The sequence below is a fragment of the Equus caballus genome, chromosome 23 (assembly GCF_041296265.1).
Source record: "Equus caballus isolate H_3958 breed thoroughbred chromosome 23, TB-T2T, whole genome shotgun sequence".
Lineage (NCBI taxonomy): Eukaryota > Metazoa > Chordata > Mammalia > Perissodactyla > Equidae > Equus > Equus caballus.
This window is the reverse complement of record NC_091706.1, coordinates 59,080,944-59,108,624: the sequence shown is the minus strand read 5'-3', so window position 1 is coordinate 59,108,624 and position 27,681 is coordinate 59,080,944. Positions and strand designations below refer to the sequence as shown.

The following is a 27,681-nucleotide window of genomic DNA, read 5'->3' as shown; positions in this document are numbered from 1 at the left end:
TGATGCTGCTCTTGAATCTTTATGGCTTATTTCAAGACTACTTCAGGTCTTTTTGTCTTACTTCTTATGTTCTTTTATCTGCATGAATATAGTTATATCAGAAGACTTGGAATTTGCCTACAAAGTATGAAAGAGGTGGTCCTGGATAACATTAGGCCCACACATTTTATTTTTTATTTATTTAATTTAATTTGATTTTTTTAATTGCGGTATTATGGTTTACAACGTTATATAGATTTCAGGTGCACATCATTATATTTTGATTTCTATATAGACTACATCATGTTCACCACCCAAAGACTAATTACAATCCATCACCACACACATGTGCCTAATTGCCACTTTCACCTTCTTCCCACCCACTTCCCCTCTGGTAACCACCAATCCAATCTCTGTTTCTATGTGTTTGTTTGTCATTGTTTTTATCTTCTACTTAGGAGTGAGATCATATGGTATTTGACTTTCTCCCTCTCACTTATTTTGCTTAGCATAACACCCTCAAGGTCCATCCATGTTATTGTAAATGGCAAGATTTCATCTTTTTTATGGCTGAGTAGTATCCCATTGAGTGTATATACCACATCTTCTTTATCCATTCATCTGTTGATGGGCACCTAGGTTGTTGCCAAGTATTCATTCATGATTTCTAAAAGTTTTTTGGTGGATTCTTTATGGTTTTCTCTCTATAAAATCATGTCATCTACAAATAGTGACAGTTTCACATCTTTCTTTCCAGTTTTGATCCCTTATATTTCTTTTGCTTGCCTGATTGCTCTGGCTGGGACTTCCAATACTATGTTAAATAAGAGTGGCAAAAGTGGGCATCCTTGTCTAGTTCCCATTCTTAGATGGATAGCTTTCAGTTTTACTCCATTGAGTATGATATTAGCTTTGGGTTTCACATGAATGGCCTTTATTATGTTGAGATATTTTCCTTCTCTACACATTTTATTCAAAGTTTTTATCATAAATGGATAGTGCATCTTGTCAAGTCCTTTCTTTGCATCTGTTGTGATAATCATGTGGTTTTTATTCTTCATTTTGTTAATGTGGTGTATCATGTTGCTTGATTTGATTATCACGTTGATTGTTGAAACATCACTGCATCCCTGGAATAAATCCTACTTGATCATGGTGTATGATCTTTTTAATGTATTGCTGTATTCAATTTGCTGGTATTTTGTTGAGGATTTTTGCACTGATTTTCATCAGTGATATTGGTCTGTAATTTTCTTTTTTTGTGTTGTCCTTGTCTGATTTTGGTATCGGGGTAATGTTGGCTTCATAGGATGAGTTAGGAAGCTTCCCCTCCTCTTCAATTTTTTGGAAGAGTTTGAGAAGTATAGGTATGCAGTCTTCTTCAAGTGTTTGGTAGAATTTACCAGAGAAGCGATCTGGTCTTGGATTTTATTTTTGGGGAGGTTTTTGATTACGATTTCAATCTCCTTACTGGTGATTGGTCTATTCAAATTCTCTGTTTCTTTTTGATTCAGTTTTGGAAGGTTGTATGATTCTAAGGATTTATGCATTTCTTCTAGATTATGCAATTTGTTGGCCTACAACTTTTCATAGCATTCTCTGACAATCTTTTGTATTTCTGAGGTATGCATTAAAATTTCTCCTCTTTCATTTCTGAGTTTACTTATTTGAGCCTTCTCTCTTTCTTTCTTGGTGAATCTAGCTAAATGTTTGTCAATTTTGTTTATCTTTTCAAAGAACCAGCTCCTACCTTCGTTGATATTTTTCTATTTCTTTTTTAGTTTCTATTTCATTTATTTCTGCTCTAATTTTTATTATTTCCTTCCTTCTACTGATTTTGGGCTTTGCTCTTCTTTTTCCACTTCCTTTTGGTGCACTGTTAGACTGTTTATTTGTGATTTTTCTTTTTTGTTGAGGTAGGTCTGTATTGTTATAAACTTCCCTCTTAGAACTGCTTTTGCTGTAGCCCATAAATTTTGGCATGCCATGTTTTCATTTTCATTTCTCTCCAGTTATTTTTTTTTTTTTTGAGGAAGATTGGCCCTGAGCTAACATTTGCTGCCAATCCTCCTCTTTTTGCTGAGGAAGACTGGCCCTGAGCTAACATCCATGCCCATCTTCCTCTACTTTATATGTGGGACGCCTACCACAGCATGGCTTGACAAGTGGTGTCATGTCCACACCCAGGATCCAAACCGGCGAACCCTGGGCTGCCAAAGCAGAACATGCAAACTTAACTGCTGCACCACTGGGCTGGCCCCTCTCTCCAGGTATTTTTTGATTTCTACTTTGACTTCTTGGTTGAGCCAATTGTTGTTCAGTAGCATTTTGTTTAATCTCCACATATTTATGGTTTTTCCAATTTTCTTCCTGTAGTTGATTTCTAGTTTGATACTGTTGTGGTCAGAAAAGATGCTTGGTATTATTTCAATCTTCTTCAATTGATTGAGATTTGTTTTTTTGGCCTAACCTGTGATTTATTCTGGAGAATGTGCCATGTGAATTTGAAAAGAATGTTTTCTGCTGTTTTTGGATGGAATGTTCTGTATATATCCACTGAGTCCGTCTGGTCTAATGTGTCATTTAAGGTCGATGTTTCCTTATTGATCTTCTGTTTGGGTGTTCTATCCATTGATGTAAGTGGTGTGTTAAAGTCCCCTACTATTATTGTGTTACTATTTCTCCTTTTATGTCTGTTAATAATTGCTTCATATATTTAGGTGCTTGTATGTTGGGTGCATAGATATTTACAAGTGTTATATCCTTTTGTTAAATTGTTCCCATTATCATTATGCAATGCCCTTCTTTGTATCTTCTTACAGTTTTTGTTTTAAAGTCTATTTTGTCTGACATAAGTATTGCTACCCCACCTTTCTTTTCATTGCCATTTGCATGAAGTATCTTTTTCCATTCCTTCACTTTATATTTGTGAGTGTCTTTAGGTCTGAAGTATGTCTCTTGTATGCAACATATCTATGGGTCTTGTTTTTTAATCCAATCGGCCACCCTATGCCTTTTGATTGGAGCATTTAGTCAATTGACATTTAAAGCAGCTATTGATAAGAATGTACTTATTGCCATTTTGTTACTTTTTTTCTGGGTGTTTTAGTGGTTCTTCTCTGTTCTTTTCTTCTTCTCTTGCTCTGTTCCCTGTGGTTTGATGGGTTTTCTTTAGTGTTATGTTTGGGTTCCTTTCTCTTAATTTTTTGTGTATTTATTATAGGCTTCTGGTTTGTAATTACCATGAGGTTCATATATAATAATCTATGTATTTAACAATCTGTATTAAGTTGATAGTCTCTTACACTTTATCTCTTGCTAAAATCTCTATCTTTTGCTCTCTTCATCCCACATTTTATGTTTTTGATATCATTTCTAACCACTTTTTTGTGTGTGTATCCATTACCCTCTTATCATGGAAATAGATAATTTTGCTACTTTTGTCTTTTGACCTCCTTCATATTAACTTCATAGGTGGTTGATCTGTACCTTTACTGTATATTTGCCCTTATCAGTGATTTTATTGCTTTTTTTGGATAATTTTCGTGTTCCTATTTGTGATCTTTTCTTTTCCACTTAAATAAGTCGCTTTAGCATTTCTTGTAAGTCTGGTTTATTGGTGCAAACTCTGTTAGGTTTTGGAAAACTATTTAGCTCTCTTTCCATTCTAAATGATAACCTTACCAAGTTAGTATTCTTGGCTGTAGGTTTTTTTCCTTTCAGCACTTTAAATATATTGTGCCACTCCCTTCTAGCCTGTCAAGTTTTTGCTGAAAAGTCAGATGATAACCTTATTGTGTTTCCTTTGTATGTAACTCATTGCCTTTCTCTTGCAGTGTTTAGGATTCTCTCTTTATCTTTAATTCTTGAGATTTTACTTATAATGTGTCTTGATGTGGGCCTCTTTGGATCCATCTTGTTTGGTGCTCTCTGTGGTTCCTGCACCTGGATGTCTGTTTCCTAGTTTACGAAAGTTTCCAGCTATTATTTCTTCAAATAGATTCTCTGCCCGTTTGTCTCTCTCTTCTCCTTCTGCGACACCTATGATATGGATGTTAGTGTGCTTGATGTTGTCTCAGGGGTCTCTTAGACTGTCCTCACTCTTTTTAATTCTTTTTTCATTTTTCTATTCAGCTTGGGTGATTTCCTCTAGTCTTTCATCTTGCTGAGTGATCCACTCTTCTGTATCATCTACTCTGCTATTGATTCCCTCTAGTGAATTCTTCATTTCCATTTTTGAATTCTTCAGTTCTAGTTGGTTCTTTTTTATATTTTCTAATTCTTTGTTGAAGTTCTCACTGTATTCTTCCATTCTTCTCCCAAGATCAGTGCATATCCTTATGACTCTTAGTTTGTACTCTTTATCAGGTAGTTTATCTTTGTTTTGTTTTGTTCTTTTTCTGTGGATTTGTCCTGTTTCCTTATTTGAAACATTTTCCTTTGTCTCCTCATTTTCCCTCTTTCTCTGTGCCTATATTTGTGTATTAGGTATCTCAGCTGCATCTCCCAATCTTGGAGAAGTGGCCTTATGTAAGAGATGCCTTATGAGGTCCAGCAGTGTGCTTCCCTCTCGTCACCAGTCCCAAATGTTCCAAGAGTGTCCCCTGTCTGGGCTACATGTGTGCTTCTGTTGTGGCAGGGTTGCTCTTGCTGGAGGTGCATGGAGAGGCTAGGCTGTCTGGTTGGTTGTAATGTTCAGCTGCATGCACTTGCTATGGTCCCTTCAGTCACTTTATTGGATGGGGGGACACTCAGCACAGTTGGCTGCAAGGTCTAATAGCACATTTCTGCTGCAGTTTTTCTGTTAAGTGAGTAGGCCCCCAGATTGGCTGGTTGCTAGGCTTAGGTGCTGACTATTACTGTAGGCCTCCAGCCTGCAAGGCTGTTGTCAGCTCTCTCAGTAGTGCAGCTGAATGGGGCCAGCCCCAGCCATGGCAGCACACAGTTGTTTCAGACTTTGGTAGGAGCAGCTGATCCCCTATGTGGCTGTTTGAGAAGGACAAGTCTGCTACAGCTGATAAACTCAACCACCTGCAGGCCTACACACCCTGTCAACACTGTTCTGCTCCATGTGCACACCCACTCATTAAAGTGGACCCACTACCCTGCTGCAGAGGTCCCACACACCCCGCCTCTGTGGGCCCACAATTAGCCCAAGGGTTTACTGTTGAGTGGGGCTGGTCCCTAGGCCTGCCTGCCCTGGCTGAGCTGGATTAAATCAGTGCTCTAGTGGGTGGAGCCAACCCCTGCACTAACAGGCCAGGAGAAGATCTCCAATGGCATCTGCCAGCATCTGTGAACACACCTGTACTAGATCACAATAATGGCTGCTGTCAATGTCTCAGTACCTGGGCATGTGGTTCAAACTACCTTCTGCCTCACGGAGATGTGCCCAGAGCCTATCAAGTGAGTCTCTTCACCAAAGGACTGTGCACCTTTCTTTCTGGTGATTTTAGGTAGCTTTCTGAAATGGGTGAATTTGTGCATAGGCCCTTTCAGAGCAGGCTATCCTTTCTCTTACGTTTGGTATTCCCCATTGTATTTAATAGCCAACAAAACCAGATATTATGACACTCATCTTGGTTGTGCTGAGTTCAAAAGCTGCTTGTTATGGCAAAGCTCTCCCACTCAGATCCCCCACTCTTCTGTGGAAAGCTTTGTACCTTAAGATTTCTCCTGGCCATGAAGCATCTCAGCTAGAAGGTGGCTTTTTTCTCTCAGGAAAGGAATTTCTGTGTCTTCCACCTCAGTCAGCACTGACCCTTGTTCTGCGGGTTCTTTTTATCCAGTTTCCAGTTCTCTCTCAGGAGTAATTTTTCCAAGGGTAGTTTTAAATTTGTTATGTCTGTGGGAGGAGGTGAGTTCCGAGTCCTCCTATGCCACCATCTTCCCAGTAGTCAGGCCCACCGATTTTAAATTGAAATTTTCTTGAGGATATTTCTTTCAGGAATTCCACAAATTTTTCTTTACATATATAGCATGTAAAAACTATGTTTTAGAGGGTATAGTAATAAGCAGCCCACTCTGAGTAGTATTATACATCAAATTTTAATGTGTTGGGGACCAACAATACCTGAGCACATGCTTCCAGGTTAACTCCCTTTGGGGCACAATGGGGTAAAGCTTTTCCTGTCATATCTCTCCAATCAATGAGTATTCTGAGATTTCAAGATGGGCAGTTTTTAAAAGCTCACCATTTGCCACTGCATATGCATAAATCAGGGTTTTCTCAACATATTCAACCAAAATAAGTTATTAAAATATGTGTTTGTTAGGACAACCTCATTACTTTCACTAGTTGATTCCATAAGTAAATATTATATCTTTGAACGTATGAAATGAGAAATTTATTGAGGTAGATATGATATTTTTTAGAGAGGAAAAGAGATTCTCCTTGCTAGAAAATTGGAAAATCATTTTTCTGTCCAGTGACTCACCTCAAGTCACACAGATAATGGTAAAGAATCAATATATGCCAGCATTTAAGATCCTGGCCTTGGATCCAGATAAACAGATCTGACTTTGAATTATGCCATACATAAATTTCTGACATGCAAGTTTCTTAACTTTTATTAAATTCACTGTCCTCTTCTGTAAAATGGAAATAGTAATTCCTATTATCAGGGTTATTGTGAAAATTATTTGTCTAATAAATATATCCTGTGTGCCTACCATGTCTGGGAACTGTCCAGTTTGCAAAGAGGTGTCCCACTCTCATGGAATCTTATGATTTAGTTGGGGGAAACATACAGACAACAAATATATTTTTTAAAGCAGTGAATAAAAACAGTTTGATATGACAGAAAGTTACCAGAAAGTTTTAGGTTGGGTGATCAGGGAAGACCTCTCTGAGGAGAGGACATTTGAGTTGATGACCAAATGACAAGAAGAATTCATCCATGAAAAGTAATGGAAGATAAACGTTCCGGGCAAATGGAACAGTTGATAGAGAGGCCTAAGACTAGGATGAGCCTGGTATGTCTAAAGAAGAGGAAAAGTGCCAGTGTGTCTCAAGTTTAGTGTGTGAAGAGAGGAATATTACAAGACAAAATTGGGGAGGAGGCTCAGTAAGTTGAGGTAAGGAATTTGGATCATTCTAAGCAGAATAGAAAGCTGTTGGAATGATGTTATTTATTTCATTTTATTTACAAAATAAATTTCATTGATGGATGTGTGAAGGATCATGTATTGAATTTAAATTGCCATTGTTTTTGTTTCCTTCATCTGGAATTCCATTCCTCATTCTAACATCAACTGGACTTCCTTTTGTGAAAAGATCTCTTTGTTGGATGTAGTTGAGTGGGCCCTGAACTTCCCTCAACCCAGCAGTTGTCCTGAGATGAGTTGAGCATATGCTTCCAATCTGCGATTTGAACATGAAGTGGATTGACAATGAAATTGAAAATGTTTGGTGTCTGTTCATATTGAACGGACCTTCTCGTAGTTTCTACTTTCTATTCATATTTCTTACCTATTTCAAAATCTGCTTCTCCATCCTTCCCACTGAATTAATGAGTTCCTAATGTATTTCCAATCCATTCTCTTAATCATTGACAGTTTCAGTTGCTTGCAACCAGAGCCTTAACTAATATGGCACATAAATTCCCTGGCATATAGTATGACCTCCAGAACTCTTATGATTAATGGTAGAACTGAGCTTGAACTCAGGTTTCCTAACTTTTGATCTTCATCAAACCAGCTTCTGTATGTCTTTTGGGTAGTTTCTGCTTGGCTATCAGCAGTTAGTGTTTTCTTCTTATAACATAGTAGACCTTTAGGGCTAAATTACCTCTAGAGCATAGTGTGACAAGATGTTTGCCAAATGCTTCACTTCTCAAGCAAATATCAGGCTTCTTGATTCTTAAATTTCAGTAGGCAATTTGTTTGGGTATTTCTCAGGACATATAAACAAACACATGGAATAGTTCGTGTACAACTCTTTGTTAAGCATTTCTTTAATCAAAGTGAGTGTTTTAGTTTGAATGGGAGAAAGATGTGAATGAGTGCAATACATGAAATTTTTATTATTAAAATTGTTTTAAAATAACAAAAATTAAAGCAACCTAAACTCATTCATCCTAAGAAGTGTGATTAAATGAGCTATATTTTATGCCATGGACTGGCAGCTGCAAGACAAAGTACATTCCATTACTGATGCTGTCAATCAGATCATACTATAATTCTGTACTCTAAGAATCTGTTTGTTACTGGAAGCTAGCTAAAAATGCTCCCTGAGTTTCAATGTCCTGCCATGATAAAACAGGGCTTTTTAACAAGAAAGAAATAGAAGGAGAACAGATGTGTGAAGGATTTGGCAGGTAAACAAACCCTATTCTCAGTCTGGATTGAGAGTCCTCTGTTGAATTGCATCTTTGAGAAGAGATCTTTTGAAGGGAATGAAGCTGCCATTCACAGAGAGTGACCTGGCTCTCCTCCTTAAACTATGCAATATAGTACTGCCTCTGCCTTTTCCATTTCTGTGCCCTGTGCTGAAATTTACTTTCCTATATTACTGAGCAGGGATTGTGATAGACAGAGTAATGACACCACTCACATCACCCTAAAATGTCTACACCCTAATCCTTGGAACCTGGGAATGTTTTACCTTACATGGTAAAGCAACTTTGAAGATATGATTAAGATTATAAACCTTGAGATGGAGAGATTATCTGGGTCAGCCCAATCTGATCATACAAATCCTTAAAAGGGGAGAATCTTTCCCAACTGTAGAGAAGAGAGAGAAGAGATGGAAGAAGGAGAGATTTGAAGCATGAGATGGACTCAACCCACCATTGCTGGCTTTGGGAATGGAAAAGAGGACCACAAGTCAAGGAATATGTTTGGCCATCCATATTACTTTTGAAATGTATATAGAAGTAGAAGTCATAGCTTTTCCATTACACATTGTGTTATATTAAATTTGAATTCGTCTGTATCTCTTGACTCTTGCTTTAAGTGTTTCTTCCCCCCTCTGTTGAGCAATTAATACTTTCTAGTTATTTCTAATAAGTGCAATAGATAAGTTGTCACTCACTGTAAGGATTTTTAAATTGTTACTTACACGAACAAGCTTTTAAGGCAGCCCTCAATTTTTTTTTTTGCTGAGGAAGGTTAGCTGTGAGCTAACATCTGTGACAATTTTCCTCTATTTTATATTGGGTCATTGTGACAGCACGGCTGACGAGTGGTGTAGGTCCATGCCCAGGATCGGAACCCACAAACCTGGGCCACTGGAGCAGAGCGTGCCAAATTTAACCGGTAGGCCATGGAGCCAGCACCACAGCTCTCAATTCTAAGGCTGCTTCTGCCACTCACTGACCATGTGAACATGGCAAGTAGCTGAACTTCTCTAAGCTTCAATTTTTAATTTGTTAAAGGTGGAAGATAATAAGGATTGTTATGAGGATTAAATGAAATAATGTTTTCTTGAGTGTTTGCTTGGAACAATGCCGAGCCTAGAGAAAGCATTCAAGAAATGGTGGTTTGTTTATTATTATAATTTTTAATAACATGAACATTTCCAAATGTGGCTTTTTATGACTTTGTATTTTCAAATATTGGGATCTCTTTTGGGGGACATGCCTACTAATTAAACATCACATGGCCACTAATGCCAGGCAGAATCTCATCAATAGAACAGTCAATCTTTTGCCCTTTGAAGCTTGCTGTCATAAGAGACAATTTTGACTGTAGTTGTGGAAAAACATGAGCTTTAGCTTCAGCCAAACAAGTGTCATATTCTGCTGCTGATAATTGCAAGTCCTATGACTTTGAGCATGCCATTTAACCTCTTCAAACTTGGTAAAAATAATCTTCAACTCCCAAAGTTATTGTGAGATTTCTACCAAGATGAACACAATACACACTTTGCAAACATTAATTTTCTCTTTCAGAAAAGAAATTTGGAGATCTAAACAACAATACGATACAAGCTCATGAATACATCAATAGTGTAAATGGAAACATGTGTCTAATTTGATGCTCATGCCTGCACCTCTTTTTCAAGTGCTAATTTGCAATGCAGCATTCTGTCTCAATGTAGGTGTCCTGAGATATAGGGAAATTAAAGAAATTCTTTCCTTTGCATTTCTTAGGTGTTTATGAAGGTAGAAGTGCTTTGAGTGTTTGTTGTTCCAATTGTGAATCAAGTCAGTCCAGTTGTAGCCTGGTATTAACTCAGCGAACCTTGAAAGGACATGGGAATCCTGGTGGGATGAAGGGCCAGGTACCTGTTTCAACTCAGTTGCTTCTTGTATGGCTGCAGCATGTGTGCATTACTTGCTGGTGGTCTTTTGATGTGGCTCACTGCACTGATGTCTGAGAGAAGGGCCCTTCAAGCTACCTCTTCATCTCTTCTTATTTTGATGTGCTTAGTTCCAACAAAGATTGGAGCTGGATTTGACTAGACTGCATTACTGAGGCTGCAAAAGTTGGCCCATGCTCTATGTGGCAGACAAAAGTGTGACTTATATTAGCAGACTGGGAGCCTTTGAAAGTTAGCAACTGCTAACGCAGCTAGCTGTTCTTGTACTGTGTATGAATTAATACAATATTTCATCTCCACCATCAACTCACTTTTATGTGAACAAGGACAGAAGAAGAGGGAGGAGGCAAATAAAATTAGTGCCTGTTGACAATATCTCTTTTTAAAAAATTCTCTTTTTCAAAGTAATGAAATGGCAATTCAATGCATTGCAATTTCAACTTCACAATATTCAAATTTCAAATTATGTTCCGTAGAGCTCTCATGGCCTACCTCAAGTTTATTTTACCTAGAACAGCTCTATTTTTAGCTGTGTTGTATATTTTACTTTTAATGACAATCTAAAAAGGTTTTACTAATAAAATAAAGTTACAAAACAACATATTTAATCTAGGTAGAAACATTTGTTAGCTGCTTTTATAAGGTTTTTACTTAAGTCTTTCCAGGGCACTATTGTTAACTCCTGTAAGATCTTAAACTCCTAAAAGACAGGCTCTATGTCCTATTAATTTTTAATTCTCTCAAATTCTAATATAGAGCTTGCATACAATAGATGATCAACTTTTACAGAAATATATGTTGCCTTATCTGTTCTGCCCCTCCATATGTATTTAATTGTGTACTCTTATCAAAATTAAAATTTTTGGGGGCTGGCCCTGTGGCCAAGTGGTTAAATTCACGCGCTCCGCTGCAGGCAGCCCAGTGTTTCGTTGGTTCGAATCCTGGGCGCAGACATGGCGCTGCTCATCAAGCCACACTGGGGCAGCGCCCCACATGCCACAACTGGAAGGACCCACAACTGAGAATATACAGCTATGTACCAGGGGGCTTTGGGGAGAAAAAAGAGAAAGGAAAAAATAAAAAAATAAAATAAATAAATAATAAATCTTTAAAAAAAAGTTAAAATTTTTTTGTAGTATTTTCAAAGTATATACATATAATAATTAGCAGACAAATATATATAAAATAGAAATTAGAAAAGGACAAAATAAAAAATATAAATGAAGTTCTGGAATTTTCTTGCTGATCTCCAGTGGGCGTTTTTGCTCACCCTGGGCAGTGACACACTCCTCTTGGATAATATTGATGAGATGCTCTAAACCAGTAAATAATCCAATCGATTCTTGCTAAGCCTCTCTCTTATACTAACCATCCCATCTTCTTTACATTGAAACCTAGGCAATGAATATAATTTTTTCAAGTGATAAAAATAGTTTACATTCCTTCAGAGAAAAGCAGCTGGCCAGCTAGAAAGCTTCCAGAAATAGAGGAGGTACAGAGAACAAGTTTAGAATGTAAATGTGTGTCCCATGAAAAGTTACACTACCTCAGACCAAGGATATGTGTCTATTAATCTTTCTCTGATTGTGTTGCCACTGGTTGTTTGGGGATTATTAGACTATCATAAAATATTCTATTCTCCTAAAATTTTTCCATATTTTAATCTTGCCATTGTTTTCTGCTGAGGTTCATAAATTCAGGTTTTTAATATGATATAACATGACATAGCTACAGAACAGTGGACTGGAGAATATGATTTTGTGATGGTCACAAAGAAAAGCCCAGCTCAGATGAATCGCTTTGAGGAAACAATTTTATCCTTTTGGATGTCAGTTTCTTTATCTATAAAATAAACTTAGTGCCTTGAATATAAAAGGTGCACAATTGCTTCTTGAAAAAGGAACAGGAGAAAGGTGGAAGGGAGAATTGGAATTTATGGTTAGGTTTCTTTACAGTTCTAAAATTCAATGACTCTTTGGTCTCTAAAACTTTGTTTTGAGTTTCAAGTTGGAAGATTTGGGGATTTGGTGATCAACTTTTTGCTCACAGTAACCATGGATCTGGCTACATTCAAGTGTCGAATTCCATGTTACAATTATTTTATAGAACTTAACAAGATTAAAAGTCAGTCCTCTCTGGTCACAGTGTTTGAAGTTCTCTTGGTTTTCAGCACCTGAGTCTGTCTATCCACATTGTAAGGCCCTCTTCAAGCAAGAACCATTCACATGCACACAAAAAGTACCATCAAGATGACTGATAATATGGATAGGACTTCTAGTTAATATTCATTGGCACTCCTTACATTCTCCTAGTTCTCAATTTGCATGAGGGAAGGCATTTATTACTTGACACTGATTTCATTTAAAAGCTTCAACTTGAGAAGCAACTTTCTTCAAAATAGAATTTGAGATAGAAAATGTTTGAAGGTGTTTCTGAGACCACACAGCCTCTCTGCCCAACAATCTAAGAATGGGATGCCTTAAATTCGATGATGGCAATGATTGATAGATTTCGATTTCTTCTAATCTTTACATGTGCAACTTGAGGGATTTCAATCATCCTTAAAAAAATAGGTATTGTCAACTATTTCCAAAATTTAATGAACCCTTTAGAGTTGAAGCTTAGCAAAAGCTTCCTTCACAAAATATCGTGTACCACTTTTTGACGGAATTATTCTTCCACAAAATACCAAAACCCTTTCATTGGGCCTTTTGGATCTTTCCCAGATTGCACCTATGATATTAAATGTGGAAATAGACCAGAGTTCCCCTTGTTAAATAAATATCTGGCTCTTTTGTGTGTGAAAAGCATCCTCTTGAAATGATTCAATTTCCTAGTTTAGTAGTTATGCTTCCAGATATAATTATGTATTAGCCAAGGATATAAATCCTCTCACTTATAATTATGTGGTCTCGTGAGGAAACTGGCTGTGCTGTAGGAAATCAGTGATTAGACTTTCACTCAGCAGAGTTTCTTCATCAGTCCTTGGAACAGGTGTCAGGATTAGTCTCTGTTGGTATTTTGCTTGGTACCTGGACTATTAATCAGTTTGTATGAAAAGTTGGGATGATATATTGTCTTTACCATAAATCCTTTAGGTTTTGTGGGTTGTCATGGCATTTAATGTAATAGATAATTCCCTTGGGGTCATTAAAAGCAAGAAGGTCAGGTTTGCCTTTTTTCCTGACACAGCACAGCTCTGATTAAGTGTAAAGGCACAAGGTGATTTCTTCCATTGTGAAATCTCCTATGGGATGAGAGTAATGTAAGTGATTAGATTATTTCAAATGGAACCGGCAAATGCAGTAAGCCACTTGTGAGTTTATTTCACATTAGCACATGCTAATAAAACTATTAAAGTTTTCTCATAACTATAGTAATTGTACTCTATCTTGTGTAAAGACAGAAATACATTTTTTGGTAGACAGGAGAGGGACTTATCTGAACCCAGCCTAATGATTTTGTGAATACTACCAAGTTCCCTAATCAGAATAAAACGTTATAATACTATATAGTACTCTATGCATGTTAATACGTTTATCCCTATAGTAATCCTCTTATTCAGGTACTCTGCAAGTTTATCATTAATTTCAAAATCTAATTCATAATCATCCACTTTAATTTTTTAAATTTTAGAGTTTTTTGTTTTGCTCCTCAAAATCTGTCATTCAATTTCCACTAATCATTTCCCCATCCCCTTGGATCACCCTCTCTCCCTCTCACTCCCCATCTTCTTTCCTCCTTTTCATCTTTATTTATATGATTCACAGTTTAATAATGAAAAATTTAGGCAAATTTGTCAAGAGCCTATGTCACAGTTTTATTTCAAAATCTGCGAGGGGAGAGGGCTAAGCCAGCCAATTGAAAAATACTCCTTCTCAGTAAAGATCCTTTTATAGTAAAATGATTAGATAATCATTGCTATCTGGATACAAGAAAAAAGAAGATCTATCTAAAGAACATTAGACACCTGACTAATAGCCAATGAGTGGTTACTTAATTTCAGAAGATGACTTACTATTGTTAAAGTTTATTAGAAATTGCTTAAGCAATTTATCAGGATTGTAAATTTCTTGCTAGAAGAAGGATGAGAATTTCTCTGCCAAAGAAAGTTCTGTCCCTAAACAGATTTTGGACAATTTTTCTTTATTAATTACTACAGATAGAAGAGATTTATCTACAAAGAGACTGTCAGATGAAATTTTATCCTTCCATTCCATCTGTTTTTTCAATCAGTGTTATTGAAATATAGTTTAGATATAATAAACTGTGCATGTTTAATGTGTACATTTTTTTGTATATTTTAACACGTATATACACTCATGAAACTATCACCAGTCAGGATAACAAACATATCTGTCATCCTCAAAAGTTTTCTTGTATGTCTTTTTAATTTCTCCTTCTTACTTTCTGTTCCCATATAAGGCAAATACTGAACTGCTTTAACTATAATTAGTTTGAATTTTTATTTTCTAGAATTTTATATAAATGGATTCAAAGAGTTTGTACATTTTGGGGAGGTAGAGGAGTCTGGCTTCTTTCAACATAATTGTTTGTGATTCATCAACATGTTATGTGTAACAATAGTTCATTCCTTTTTATTGCAGAGTAGAATTCTATTATATGGTTATGACGCTCTTTATTCAGCCATTTGTTGATGGACATTTAAGTAGTTTCCAGCTGTTGGCTAATACCAAAAAAGTTGCTCTTAACAGCTGTGTACAACTCTTCGCATGGACATGTTTTATTTCTCGTGAATAAATACTTAGAACTTGAATGACTAGATCATACAGTTGGTGTATGTTTAACTTTTTAAGAAACTTCAAGCTACTTTCCACAATTTGGCAGGGGATAGAGAATGGGGGAAATAGAAAGAGGTTAGTCAAAGGGTACAAACTTTCAGTTGTAAGATAAATTAGATCTGAGGATCTAATATATAACATGATGATTATAGTTGATAACACTGTATGCATAATTGACCTTTCCAAAGAGAGTAGAACTTAAATATCCTCCCCCCAAAGAAGTAAATATGTGAGGTTAATTAATTTGGTGAGGTTGTGTGGTGAAATATGTGAGGTTAATTAACTCAGTCCTTTCACAATGTTTACGTATATCAAATCATCATGTTGTGCACTTTAAATATCTTACAATTTTATTTGTCAATTACACCTCAGTAAAGTTGTAAAAAAAGAAAAAGAACAAAATAGTTGTACTATTTTACATTTTCAGCAGTATTGGGTAAGAGTTTGAGTTCCTGCCTACACTTGCCAACACTTGGAATAGATAGCTAGGCTTTTTAATTATAGCTAATCCAATAGGTGTATAGTGGTATCTCAAGGTTTTATTTGCCTTTTCCTAAGGACTAACAATGCTAAGCATCATTTCATGAGCTTGTTTGCCATCCATATAGCTTCTTTGGTGAGTGTCAATTAAAGTCTTTGGTGGGTGTTGATTCAAACCTTTGGCTCATTTCTTTTTTTCAGTTCCGTTGTTTGTTTTCTTATGATTAAGTTTTGAGAGTTCTTTATATAGTCTAGATACAAGTTCTTTATATAATTTGAAAATATTTCCTCCACTTTATAGCTTGTTTTTTCATTCTCTTAACAGCATCATTCACAAAGCAAAAAGTTTTAAATTTTGATTAAATCTAATTTATTTATTTTTTTATGGATCATGTTTTTGGTATAGTATTTTGGAAATCTTCACCTAGCCCAAAGACATAAAGATTTTCTCTTATGTTTTCTTCAAGAAACTTCCTAGTTTTAGGTTTATGATCCTTGAGTGAATTTTTCTATATTATATGGTGTGAGGTAAGGATTAAAATTATTTTCCTTCTTTTTCTTTTTTGTATATAGATATCCAATTGTTCCAGAAACAATTATTGAAAAGACTATTCTTTCTTCACTGAATTGTCTTTGTACCTTTGTTGAAAATCAATTATCTGTCTACATGTAGATCTGTTTCTTGGACTCTATATTTGTTCTGTTGATCTAGTTGTCTGTCTTGACACCAAACCACACTTGATAAATATAGCTTTTTAGTAAGTCTTGAAATAAGATATCATTAATCCTCCAACTTCTTAATTTTCAAAGTTTTTTGGGAGGGCTATTCTAGGTTATTTGCATTTGCATATTAACTTTAGAATCAGTTTGTAATTTCTATGAAAGTAAATCCTTCTGAAGTTGTGATTATATTAAATGTATAGATTAATCTGGGGGAAATTGATATTTTAACAATAGTGAGTTTTCCTACCCATGAGAGACAGTATGTCTCTACATTTATTTAAGTCTTCTTTAACTTCCCTCCTGAATGTTTTGTAGTCTTCAGTGTACAGGTGTTGCACATCTTTTGTGCAAGATTTGTCCCCATGTATATCACGTAATTTTATACTATTGTAAATGGTATTGAGGGTTTTTTGTAAATTTCAATGCCTAGTGTTTTGCTGCCAGACTATAGAATTACAATTAATGCTTATATATGGTCCTTATATCATGCAATCTTGTTAAATTCACACATTAATCAGTTTTAGTACTTTCTGCATGGATTCCAGTGGATTTTCCACATAGACAATCATATTATTTGCAAATAAAGACAATTTTACTTCTTTCTTTCCACTTTGGACACTTTTTATTTCTTGCCTTATGAACTGGCTAGAACTTGCACTACAATGTTGAATAGAAGCAGTGGGAACTAAGATCCTTGCATTTACCTGATCTTAGGTGGAAAGAAGTCTTTCATCATTAAGTATGTTAGCTGTAGGTTTTTGTAGTGTCCTGTATCTGTTGACAAACCTATCTTCTATTTCCAGTTTGCTCAAAGTTGTTTTTTCTTTTTTTTTTAATCAGGAGTGAATGTTGGATTTTTGTCAAATGCTTTTTCTGTGTCTACTGAGATGATCATATGCTTTTTCTTTTTTAGTTTGTTAGTATGGTTATTATGGTTACATTAATTGCATTCCAAATGATAAATCAATTTTTTCCAGCTTTGTTGATATATAATTGACATACAACATTGTGTAGGTTTAAGGAGTACAACATGTTGATTTGATACACTTATATATTGCAAAGTGCTTACCACCGTAGCGTTAGCTAACAGCTCCATCACATCACATAATCACCATTCCTTTTTTGTGATGAAAACATCTAAGATCTACTCTTAGCAACTTTCAAGTATATTTACAGTATTGTTAAGTATAATCACAATTCTGTGCATTAGATCCCCAGAACTCATCCATCTTCTAAATGGAAGTTTATACCCTTTGACCAATATCTCCCCATTTCCTTCAACTCCCAGTTTCTGTTAACCACTATTCTACTCTCTGTTTCTGAGTTCAGCTTTTTTAGATTCCAAATACAAATTACATCAGACGGTATTTATCTTTCTCTGTTTGACTTATTTAACTTAGCATAATGCCCTCAAGGTCTGTCCAGGGTGTCACAAATGGAAGGATTTCCTTCTTTCTCATGACTGAATAATATTCCATTATTATATATTCGCCTTTGGCTATTTGATTTTCTGTGGCTCCATACAAACTTTAGCGTTGTTTTTTTCTATTTCTGTGAAAAATCTCATTGGAATTTTGATAGAGATTGCATTGAATGTATAGATGGCTTTGGATAGTATGGACATTTTAACAATATTAATTGTTTTGATTCAGAAACTTGGATATCTATCCATTTATTTGTATCTTCTTCAACTCCTTTGATCAAAGTCTTAAAGTTTTCACTGTACAGATCTTTCACCACCTTGTTTAAATTTATTCCTGAGTATTATTGTTTTTGATACAATTGTGAATGGGATTATTTTCTTTATTTCGTTTTCAGGTATTTCGTTGTTTGTGTATAGAATTTTAGGAATAAACTCTACTTGGTCATGATGTATTATATTTCTTGTAATACTTCATTTTTTAGAGTACTTTAAAGTTCACAGCAAAACTGAGCAGAAGGTACAGAGACTCTCCATGGACCCCCAACCTCTACACATATGTAGCCTCCCCCATTATCAACATTCCCCACCAATGTGATTCATTTATTATAATTGATGAACCTACATTGACATATTATAATCACCCGAAGTCCATAGTTTATATTAGGTCTAACTCTTGGTGTTGTACTTCTATGGATTTGGACAAATGTGTGATGACATGTTTCCATCATTATCGTTATCATACAGCATAGTTTCACTTCCCTAAAAGTCCTTTGTCTTCTGCCTATTCATTCCTCCCTTTCCCCAATACCTGGCAACCACTGATCTTTTTACTGTCTTTATAATTTCACCTTTTCCAGAATGGTATACAGTTGGAATAATACAGCAGGTAGCCTTTTCATATTGGCTTCTCTCACTTAGTAATATTCATTTAAGTTTCGTCTATGTTTTTCATGGCTTGATAGTTATTTCTTTTTAGTGCTGAATCATATTCCATTATCTGGCTGTGTCACAGTTTATCTATTCACCTAATGAAGAACATCTTTGTTGCTTCTGTATTTTGGCAAATACGAATAAAGCTGCTATACATATATATCCACTTGCAAGTTTTTATGGGGATGTAAGTTTTCACTACATTTGAGTAAATAACAAAGAGCACAACTACTGGTTCTGGTTCATATGAAGAGGGTGTTTAGGTTCTTTTTGTTTTTCTTTTTTTGGGTTTTTTTGGTGAGGAAGTTTGATTCTGAGCTAATATCTGTTGCCAATCTTCCTCTTTTCGCTTGAGGAAGATTGTCACTGAGCTAACATCTGTGCCAATCTTCCTCTGTTTTGCATGTGGGATGCCGCCACAGGATAGCTTGACAATGAGCAGTGTGTAGGTCCACGCCTGGGACCTGAACCAGTGAACCCCAGGCTGCTGAAGCAGAGTGTGCGAATTCAACCACTACACAACCGGGCTGGCCCCACACGTTCGGTTTTTAAGAAACTCCCAAGCTACCTTCCAAAGTGGCTGTACCATTTTGCATTCCCACCAATTAATGAGAGTTTCTGATGCTTCATATCCTCATTCACATAAGTATTACCTTTTTTACATATTATTGGTTTTGATTTGCTAAAATTTTGGATATGAATTATACTGCCTAAGCAAGTTCTGCCCCTAATCAGTTTTGGGACACTTTTCTTCTGTTTATAGTAGTCACTTCCTGCAATAGTTATTTCCTATCTGTTTTTTTTATTTTTTTAAGTTAAAAAAAATTTTTTTTTTTAAAGATTGGCACCTGAGCTAACAACTGTTGCCAATCTTCCTTTATTTTTTTTAAAGATTGGCACCTGGGCTAACAACTGTTGCCAGTCTTTTTTTTTTTTCTTCTGCTTTATCTCCCCAAACCCCGCCTGCACACAGCTGTATATCTTAGTTGCAGGTCCCTCTGGCTGTGGGATGTGGGACGCCACCTCAACATGGCCTGACGAGCGGTGCCATGTCCACGCCCAGGATCCCAACACTGGGCTGCTGCAGCGGAGTGCACAAACTTAACCACTCGGCCACGGAGCCAGCCTCTGTTTTTTTACTTTCAATTATGGGATTACCTCTCCTTTTTCTCACCCCCCTTTCTCTCCATCTCCTCCTCCACATGATAGCTCTCTTTATTCCTCCCACTCAGCAATTATTGTATGTTCATTACTTCCCTAATACTGCCAATCTCAGTGCCCTTTCTAAGATGAACATTACTCAAAATCCTTGACATCAGGGAGGCTTACAGTCTAGTGGGGGGAGATAGACACTTTTACAAATAATTCAGATTCGACCTGGTAAGTGAGTATGACAAAGTACTTCAGGAATCCTTACCTTTAACCAAAGATGTAACCATGGAGCCAAGACTAGTTTGCCACCTAAACAAAGCGAGGAAAGCCATCACAGTCAGAGGAGTCAGCACATCAAAGGCTGATGAGCAAAAGCCATCATGTCCTGTTTGGGAAATTACTGTGGCATGGTAAATGAAGAGCCACAAAAGTAGACAGATTTCATAAATTAAAGGGCACTATGTCATAGTCAAGGCATTTTAATTGTATCCTACTGGTGATGGCTGTCAGGTTTATATTTCAGAAAGCATTGGTTAGAGGAGCCTGGACTAGAGGCTGGGAAAGCACTTTGGAGGTTGTTTTCACAGTCAAAGGGACAAGAAGAGGGATTCAGAAGATATTTAAAAGGTTGAGTAGATGCAACCTGGTGCTGATTGGCTATGGACATGAGGAAGAAAAGATAATTGTTTGTGTGTTTTGTTGTGTTGTTTTGTTTTTATTCTTATTGGTTTAGTTGGTTTCTACACCTGTTGGATGGTGACACCATTCATTGATCTAAGAGAGGGTAAAAAGAATGAGAGGTTTTGTGAAGGGAGTTATTTAGTTTAATTGTGAATCGCCTGAGGTTGAAGTACCTGCTGATGGCGGGGAGTGTGAAGCACAGGTGGTTGGAAGAAAAGGTCTGAAGTCCAGAAGGGATTAGACAGTCTGGAGTTAACAGATTTGTGAGTCACAATTGTTATGTCTGAGTTTGAAGAGTCCTTAAAGTGCATCAGATCCAACCACAAATGTACCTGCTTCACACAGCTCTGGGGATCTGAATGGACACCCCAGTAAAGTTCGCACCTGAAACAAAGAAATGCCATGTCCATTCGATAAGATCAGAAATGCAGTGACTGATCTCTCCCTGTGAGAAAAACATTAGATGCTGCTGTATGGCAGAAGTCCTCAGCTGCTGGTAACGAGGATACAGATCTTTTGTGCAGAATGACAAATGCAGATAAGACTCAGAATTTCACAGAGAAGAAATCTTGCTTTGATATCCGTTATATAGAAATTGCATTTCTCCTCTTATGCAGGAACCAACATCAGATAGAAAGATAGAAAAAACATATTTAAAAAGTCATAATGTAGGTCATTTGTGTGAACTCAAAATGTGAAATTGGTTTGTCATAAGGGAAGATTATTTTTCGAAGGAAACATTTCAAACAAACGTAAAAATCTAAAGAGTAGGGAAACATAGCTCGTGTATCTACCGCTACCTAATTTAGAGAAAATTAAAAAAGAAAGTACATATAAAACAGATAGCAACTGGCACACAGAAGCAATATCAATTCTTGTTGATGACCCCTCCCTGCTGGGAAATAATCTGTGACTTTTATGTCTGACTAAATGAAGAAAAAAAAATTAGGAGGATTAATTTCATGACTAAAAAATGGTGGCACCCTCCCTTTTCCAGTGTCACCATTGATAAAAGGGAACAAATTTGAAATTTCTAAAGCAGAAAGTCTCATAACTTTGATCAGTGAAAGCTTCCCTATTTATACATTCTTGACATTTATATTCTTGGTGTTTGTGCTGGAACATGCATGACTTACAGGCTGGCCTGGTGGTGTAGTTGCTAAGTTTGCATACTCCACTTTGGAGCCCGAGGTTCACAGGTTCGGATCTTGAGCATGGACCTAGCACCACTTGTTGAGCCATGGTCTGGCAGCATCCCACATAAAATAGAGGAAGATTGGCACAAATGTTAGCTCAACAACAACCTTTCTCAAGCAAAAAGAGGAAGATTGGCAACAGATGTTAGCTCAGGGCCAATCTTCACAAAAAACAAAAAAGAAAGAAAGAAAGAAAAAGAAAAGGAAATGAGTGACTTAGATACAAAGCTTGCAAAATGCACCTAGCAGTCATTTAACAAATGCACTGAGCTCACAGAATGCTAAGCACTCATCTAGTTCTGTTGACTACCCAGAGGGCTATGCAACCTGGCTCCATGGGGAAGACAAAGCACATCCCTGAGATAAAGTTTAAAGAGCAGCATATCAACAAGTACAAATCAATAGTCTATAAAATGAGTGCCTAAGTGCTGAGGGGGATCCTTTGGAAAGCTTTCTTCAGAGCAATATGATAAACTAAAAGAGTTGTTGTAGTGGTGTGATAAAGAAAGACAAAGAAGACCAAAATTCAATTACAGAGCACTTAAGGCCGGACAAAGGAACAAGAAAACAGGGTTTGTGAATGTTGGAATTTCTTCTACTTTTTTGTAATTTTATTTTGGTCTTGCTTGTTTTAAATTCATGTGCAACAGTATTTTATCAGTAGGTTCTGTTTACCGTGCTCTGTCTAGAACCTACTGAACATTGTCAAAAGTTCATTTCAAAAAAGTTTAAATCAACATTAGTGAGGTATAATTTATATACAATAAAATGCACTCATTTAAAATTCATTTTTAAAAGAATACAAGTTTCTCAAAAATAAGACTATCTTTATTTTTAAAAAGCTTGTTTTCAGACTAGTCATCTCAGCAATAAGCAGAGATTAAAAACATAGAAGATGAGAAAATAGAAGAAAATTAAATCATTTGGAAACCATATTGATTGTGGTAAAAATCACTTAATTTCTAAGAATATTTTTAAAAGCATTATCTTTACCTTTTGTTTTCATGTTCCTATTCAATAGCATGTTTGAAGAAAGAGAAAGGAAAATTTTATTTTAAGCATTTTTTTTCATTCTGGAAATTGGTATTAGAATAACGTTTCAAAGCCATGTCATGGAATTAGTACTTCCTATGAACGCCTCATGGATGTCTCTTTGAGAAGAATACATTCATTTAATTTTATGTATCTTCTTTGAGAAAACAAATGGAATGATAATACAAACATTGCATGAAGCAACTTGTTGTATAAGACAATTGTGTTCGCCCCTCTGGCACAAAAAAAATCTGTTAACTTGTGATGTAAACCACAGGGGGTTGTATTGTGATGCCTAATGCACACATTCCGGTGGCCCCGACTCTATGTTGGCCTCCAGAAATATTAGTATACTATTAGAACCCAAGTGTTTGGACTTTTGGAATCGGTTTGACTCAGTCAGTTAATGGGCTTATGGAGAAAGACTTAATAACAACACAAAACCATCACAGCTAGGAAAATCTTTACATAAGTCAACTGTGTGAATCAGTCACTTTATATTGCAGCTTTGCCCTTGGCCTATAGTGCTGTACTCACTGACAAACTTCATAAAATGTCACACTCTGGTCACATAGTGAGTGGGATATAAAATAAGGCCAATTATTTTGATGTGGTCTAATGTTGCTACCTTTCTTGTTTACAAATATATTTCAACAGATCAGAATAGAATAGATGGTAATCTTTTTTTATGGGGAGAATGTGTGTTTTCATTTTCTCACATTAGGTATGTGAGCACCTAATTCCATACCTGGCACAACTGAGGTGCTCAGTTAAAATTTGTGGAATGAATAAGTGGGTTAATAGATAAATCAGTGATCAATGATCAGTGGAAAACCATCAGTACTGAAAAAAGAAAATACGCAAAACCTATCCCTACAAAGAAGGGATCAATAGCGTTGTTTCTGTATAAGGAAATAAAGCCATAGAACACAAGTGTTTATGCTGATTTCCTTGCTTTCATTCTTTTAAAGTATGAGAAGTCACACTAGGGCACAGATGGGTGCTTCCAAAGCAAGTAGCTTCCAAAAAGTCTTCACTTAAAAATCAGTTGGGGAGCTTGGAAATTATGTTTATAAACACTTCTCTGTCATTTGTTCCACTGGTATATGACTTCTCCCAATATTTTGCATGGCTGCTGAGAGACTGAAAAAGATTACCACTTGTGAAAATAGATTTGTTTTATAATAGAATTGATTTGATAATTTTCAGAGTATCTTCAAAGAAGAAAAGAGGTAAAATAATTTTTGGCATGAATAGAAACATTTTGCATCCAGAAATTGACTAAGGGTTTAAGCTTAATGAATACCAGAGCTTGGACCAATAGATTAGAAAATTGCAGCCATTTGTTTGTGCTTGGGTATTTGTGTGTGTGTGTATTTATGTGTATCAGTGATAGCACCTGATAGCACCATAACACTCCTGTTTTGTATCACAGAATGGTCATTTGGGTCCAGGTATATATGTCTCTTTTTTTCAGGACTTATTTTGAAGTGTTGCATTTTAGTCTTGGGTATGTACTCAACTTTACCCCCTTGCCATCTTACCCTTCTTGCTGAAATAGCACAATAGGATATCTCATTACTGTGTCTTTTAACAAAGTCTCCACATTGACTTCTGGGACTACTTGAAGCTCTAATGACAGGTGCATGAGGATATATCATTTTGTGACTTGTTAAAATCAGTTTTTGCACCTGTGTCCATGAATCTGCATCACGTAATCACTCACATGAGTCCCCCTACAGATTTAGAATAACCTCTCAGCCATTTCTGTTGCACTACTTAGAAAATAATAACAATAAATTTGTTTTTGTATATGCATAACTCAATATGGTTGTTGCAGCTAAAAAATATCTAGTAGTTATTGAAGGCTACCCTGGGAAGACCAATCCACAAATCTCTTCATTCATATCTTTCTAAATTTCTCTTGAACAGCGTTATTTGTGTGGCAAGTATTAGTGCAATTGGTTACTGTATTACAGTTTGTATCTTGATATGGATAGTGGATGTATGGATAATGGATAATGGCAAGTGCTGCGGAATTGGCAGCACCTCACATAAGCCCCTCAAGGGTATTTCTCAAACACTGTCCTACAGAGATGATGCAATTTCTATACTGGGAATGTTGGCAGTGAGGTGTCAGAACTCACAAAGGAAACTGTCCTTGATCTGGACCATCATGTGGGTTTTCCTCTAGCTGCTGATGGGTTTTGCCCAGTTACCTTGAGAGTATTATGGGTAGAGTCAGAAAAATACTCTTAGTACTCCAAGTGGACACCAGCATGAAGAAGAAGGGGTACACACTATAAAATTTGTGAGTTTTAATATCAATAATGTTTATTTATACGGACAGCTTAAATAGATCAATAATAACGTGAAGAGGAACATTCATTCTGCAAAATCATCTTCTGTAGCACATAAACTCAGTCTTCTGGCTTTAACGTCTATCAGCATCTTGAGAGGCGTTTACAGCCCCTCACACACTCCTTTATGATTCCTTTATTGATTATGTAGTGGCGCCTCCTGGACCTAGAACATGGTTCACTATTTTTCAATTAAAATGAAGAAATATCTTGTTCATTGCAGGTTCATTTCAAGCAACTGGCTTGTGGGACTCTGAGAGATGCTGCTACCCATGACATGTTGGAATTATCATGATCAGCTACCCAGTTTGGATTTCACCCAGTGGCCAAGAGCTTTGCATGGTAGACAGCAAGGGTTGGATTTTTAAAAAGAGTAAACCAGGTAAGATTTTAAAGAGACACCTGATCATTTATCACTTGGTCTACGGGCATTAGTGTGCTGCCAAGATGTATTGAATAATGTATAGCTTTTCTATTTGTTTTCAAAGTTCACTGAACAGGTTGTTGAAGAATTGTGCTCCCTTGGATTCAGGAGACCGTGTATAGTAATAATTGAGTCCTTTTTTCTCTCAAGAGGAAAGAGGAGTTATTTTAAGATACACATGAAGAAGACACAAGAATACTGTGGATGCTGGTTTAATGCAGTAGCCATTGCAAGCTAAGGAGATTTGCTCCTTAAGTAACTACTCTGAACTATAATAGAATAGACAGTTGTACTTTTGAAGGCACAGTAGGCAAAGTGTTGCCTTTAAGCATTTATATTTTATGCAATATAGAACTGGATCAGTTCATAGCATATGCTTTTACAAATACTGTGTGTTTCAAGGTTACTCCAATTTAGAAAATTATACTATTATTCTGCCTTTTATTTCTTTGAAAGTATTTATCATTCTAAATTGTGCTCATCTAAGTGTTATTTAAAATGGTGATATAATGACATACTCTATTATCATTGTGGCTCCTAGAATTTAAAATATTATACTCTTACTCAATTACTTTTTTTCCCTACTTTTGTCTGTTGTATTCGGGAAACAATTCTCAACTATTACCCACAGTTTGGGTGGATCTTCTTATCTTTCTCTTTAACTTGCTTTCTCCTCTCTGACATAATTTAAATTTGTTATCAACAATTACTTGGGGAAATCACAAGATATTCTTCTTCTCTGACTTTAAGATTATCAAAGCTTTTACAATGTCTTCACATTTTATACATCCCAAAACAAGATTTTCTTTAAGTTCAACTATAAACACAGAAAGTAGGAGTAAAATTTATTAATTAAGAAAACAATGGAGGGGAATTAATTTAAGTCACTTGTCACTCTAAGTTTTTTACAAATCTGGCTTTTTTTACTTTCTGAAAATAAAGTAAATGGAACTCAGTCAATAAATTATATCTTAAGATAATGATTTGGATATAAAAATGAGAACTTCTAAAAAGCTTGAAAATAACTGATTCTCTAAAGTTTAATAAATTTCCCTTCTCAATCCTCTAATGGCTTATTCGTCTATAAGATAATATCATGAGGGGCCGGCCCGGTGGCGCAGCGGTTAAGTTTGCACGTTCTGCTTTCGCGGCCCAGGGTTTGCTGGTTCGGATCTTGGGTGCGGACATGGCACTGCTTGGAAAGCCATGCTGTGGTAGGTGTCCCACATATAAAAAAAAGTAGAGGAAGAAGGGTTGGAAATTAGCTCAGGGCCAGCCTTCCTCAGCAAAAAAAGGAGGATTGGCAGCAGTTAGCTCAGGGCTAATCTTCCTCAAAAAAAAAAAAAAAGAAAGAAAGGAAAAAAGATAATATCATGAGAGTGCAAAACACAAATTGTCACAAATTTCAAATTTGTTTGAAATAGTATAGATCACCAAATAATGGTAGAAATCCTTAATTGATGAACTGAGTTAGTGGAAAATTGTTTGTCCTGTTAAGTGGCAAGGTGGGTTACCCGCATTTAGAAGAGTTTTGCCAGTCTGTAAATAAAAGAAACATCAAAATGCAGGATGCATTTGTGGAATAAGGCTCAGCCTAGTTCCATGCTTCGTAGCATTAGTATCTAGCAAATAATTATAGCAAGAATTCTTCATGATAAACTTCCATATTCTTAAGCTTTTAAGTCTTAATCTCTGAATCCAAAACAGACTTCATCCTGATTATGTTTATTTCAATATTTTCAACAAAATAGAGTTGCCTGTTAGAACATCAGACTTAGAAAGACGAAGGAAGACAAAAAGAGGAGGGCTAAAAACAAATCTCTTTTGAAGGTAAATAATCATGTGACAGTGCAATTATTAGCAGTTATTTATCTTATCCCAAAGGAAGAGCTCTCCTCTATTGGTGAGATAAATATTTTTATTCTTTAGAATACCTTATCTTTCTGGACTGCGTAAGTCACCAACACAGAAAAAATGTACAACAAGTACTTTTGATCCAAGTATTATAAAAAAACATAGGTTCTTGTCTTTTTCCACAGTCTTTGGAAATGAATCCTGTTGATTAGGATCTACAGAGACAGTGCATTCCACCGTTCTGTATAAAAACATACAATTTAGCAGGACCCTCTGGATAGAAAAGATTTGACAGTGAATTCATTCATTTTCCCAGTTAAAGGTTAACTCTTTAAAAATGAACAGAAAATTTATACATTACAGTTTTATAGTTTATATTAG

At 36.1% G+C, this 27,681-nt stretch overlaps 1 protein-coding gene across 6 annotated transcripts in view; it reads left to right on the top strand.

Moving 5' to 3' along the window:
- LINGO2 (leucine rich repeat and Ig domain containing 2) overlaps window positions 1-27,681 on the top strand; it is a 1,108,249-nt gene that overhangs the window by 787,857 nt on the left and 292,711 nt on the right. For all 6 annotated transcript variants that reach the window (XM_070248727.1, XM_070248724.1, XM_070248729.1 and 3 more), the window contains one exon: window positions 25,246-25,404. The gene's annotated coding sequence lies outside the window, so the exon portion shown is untranslated. The remainder of the gene's footprint in view (window positions 1-25,245; window positions 25,405-27,681) is intronic.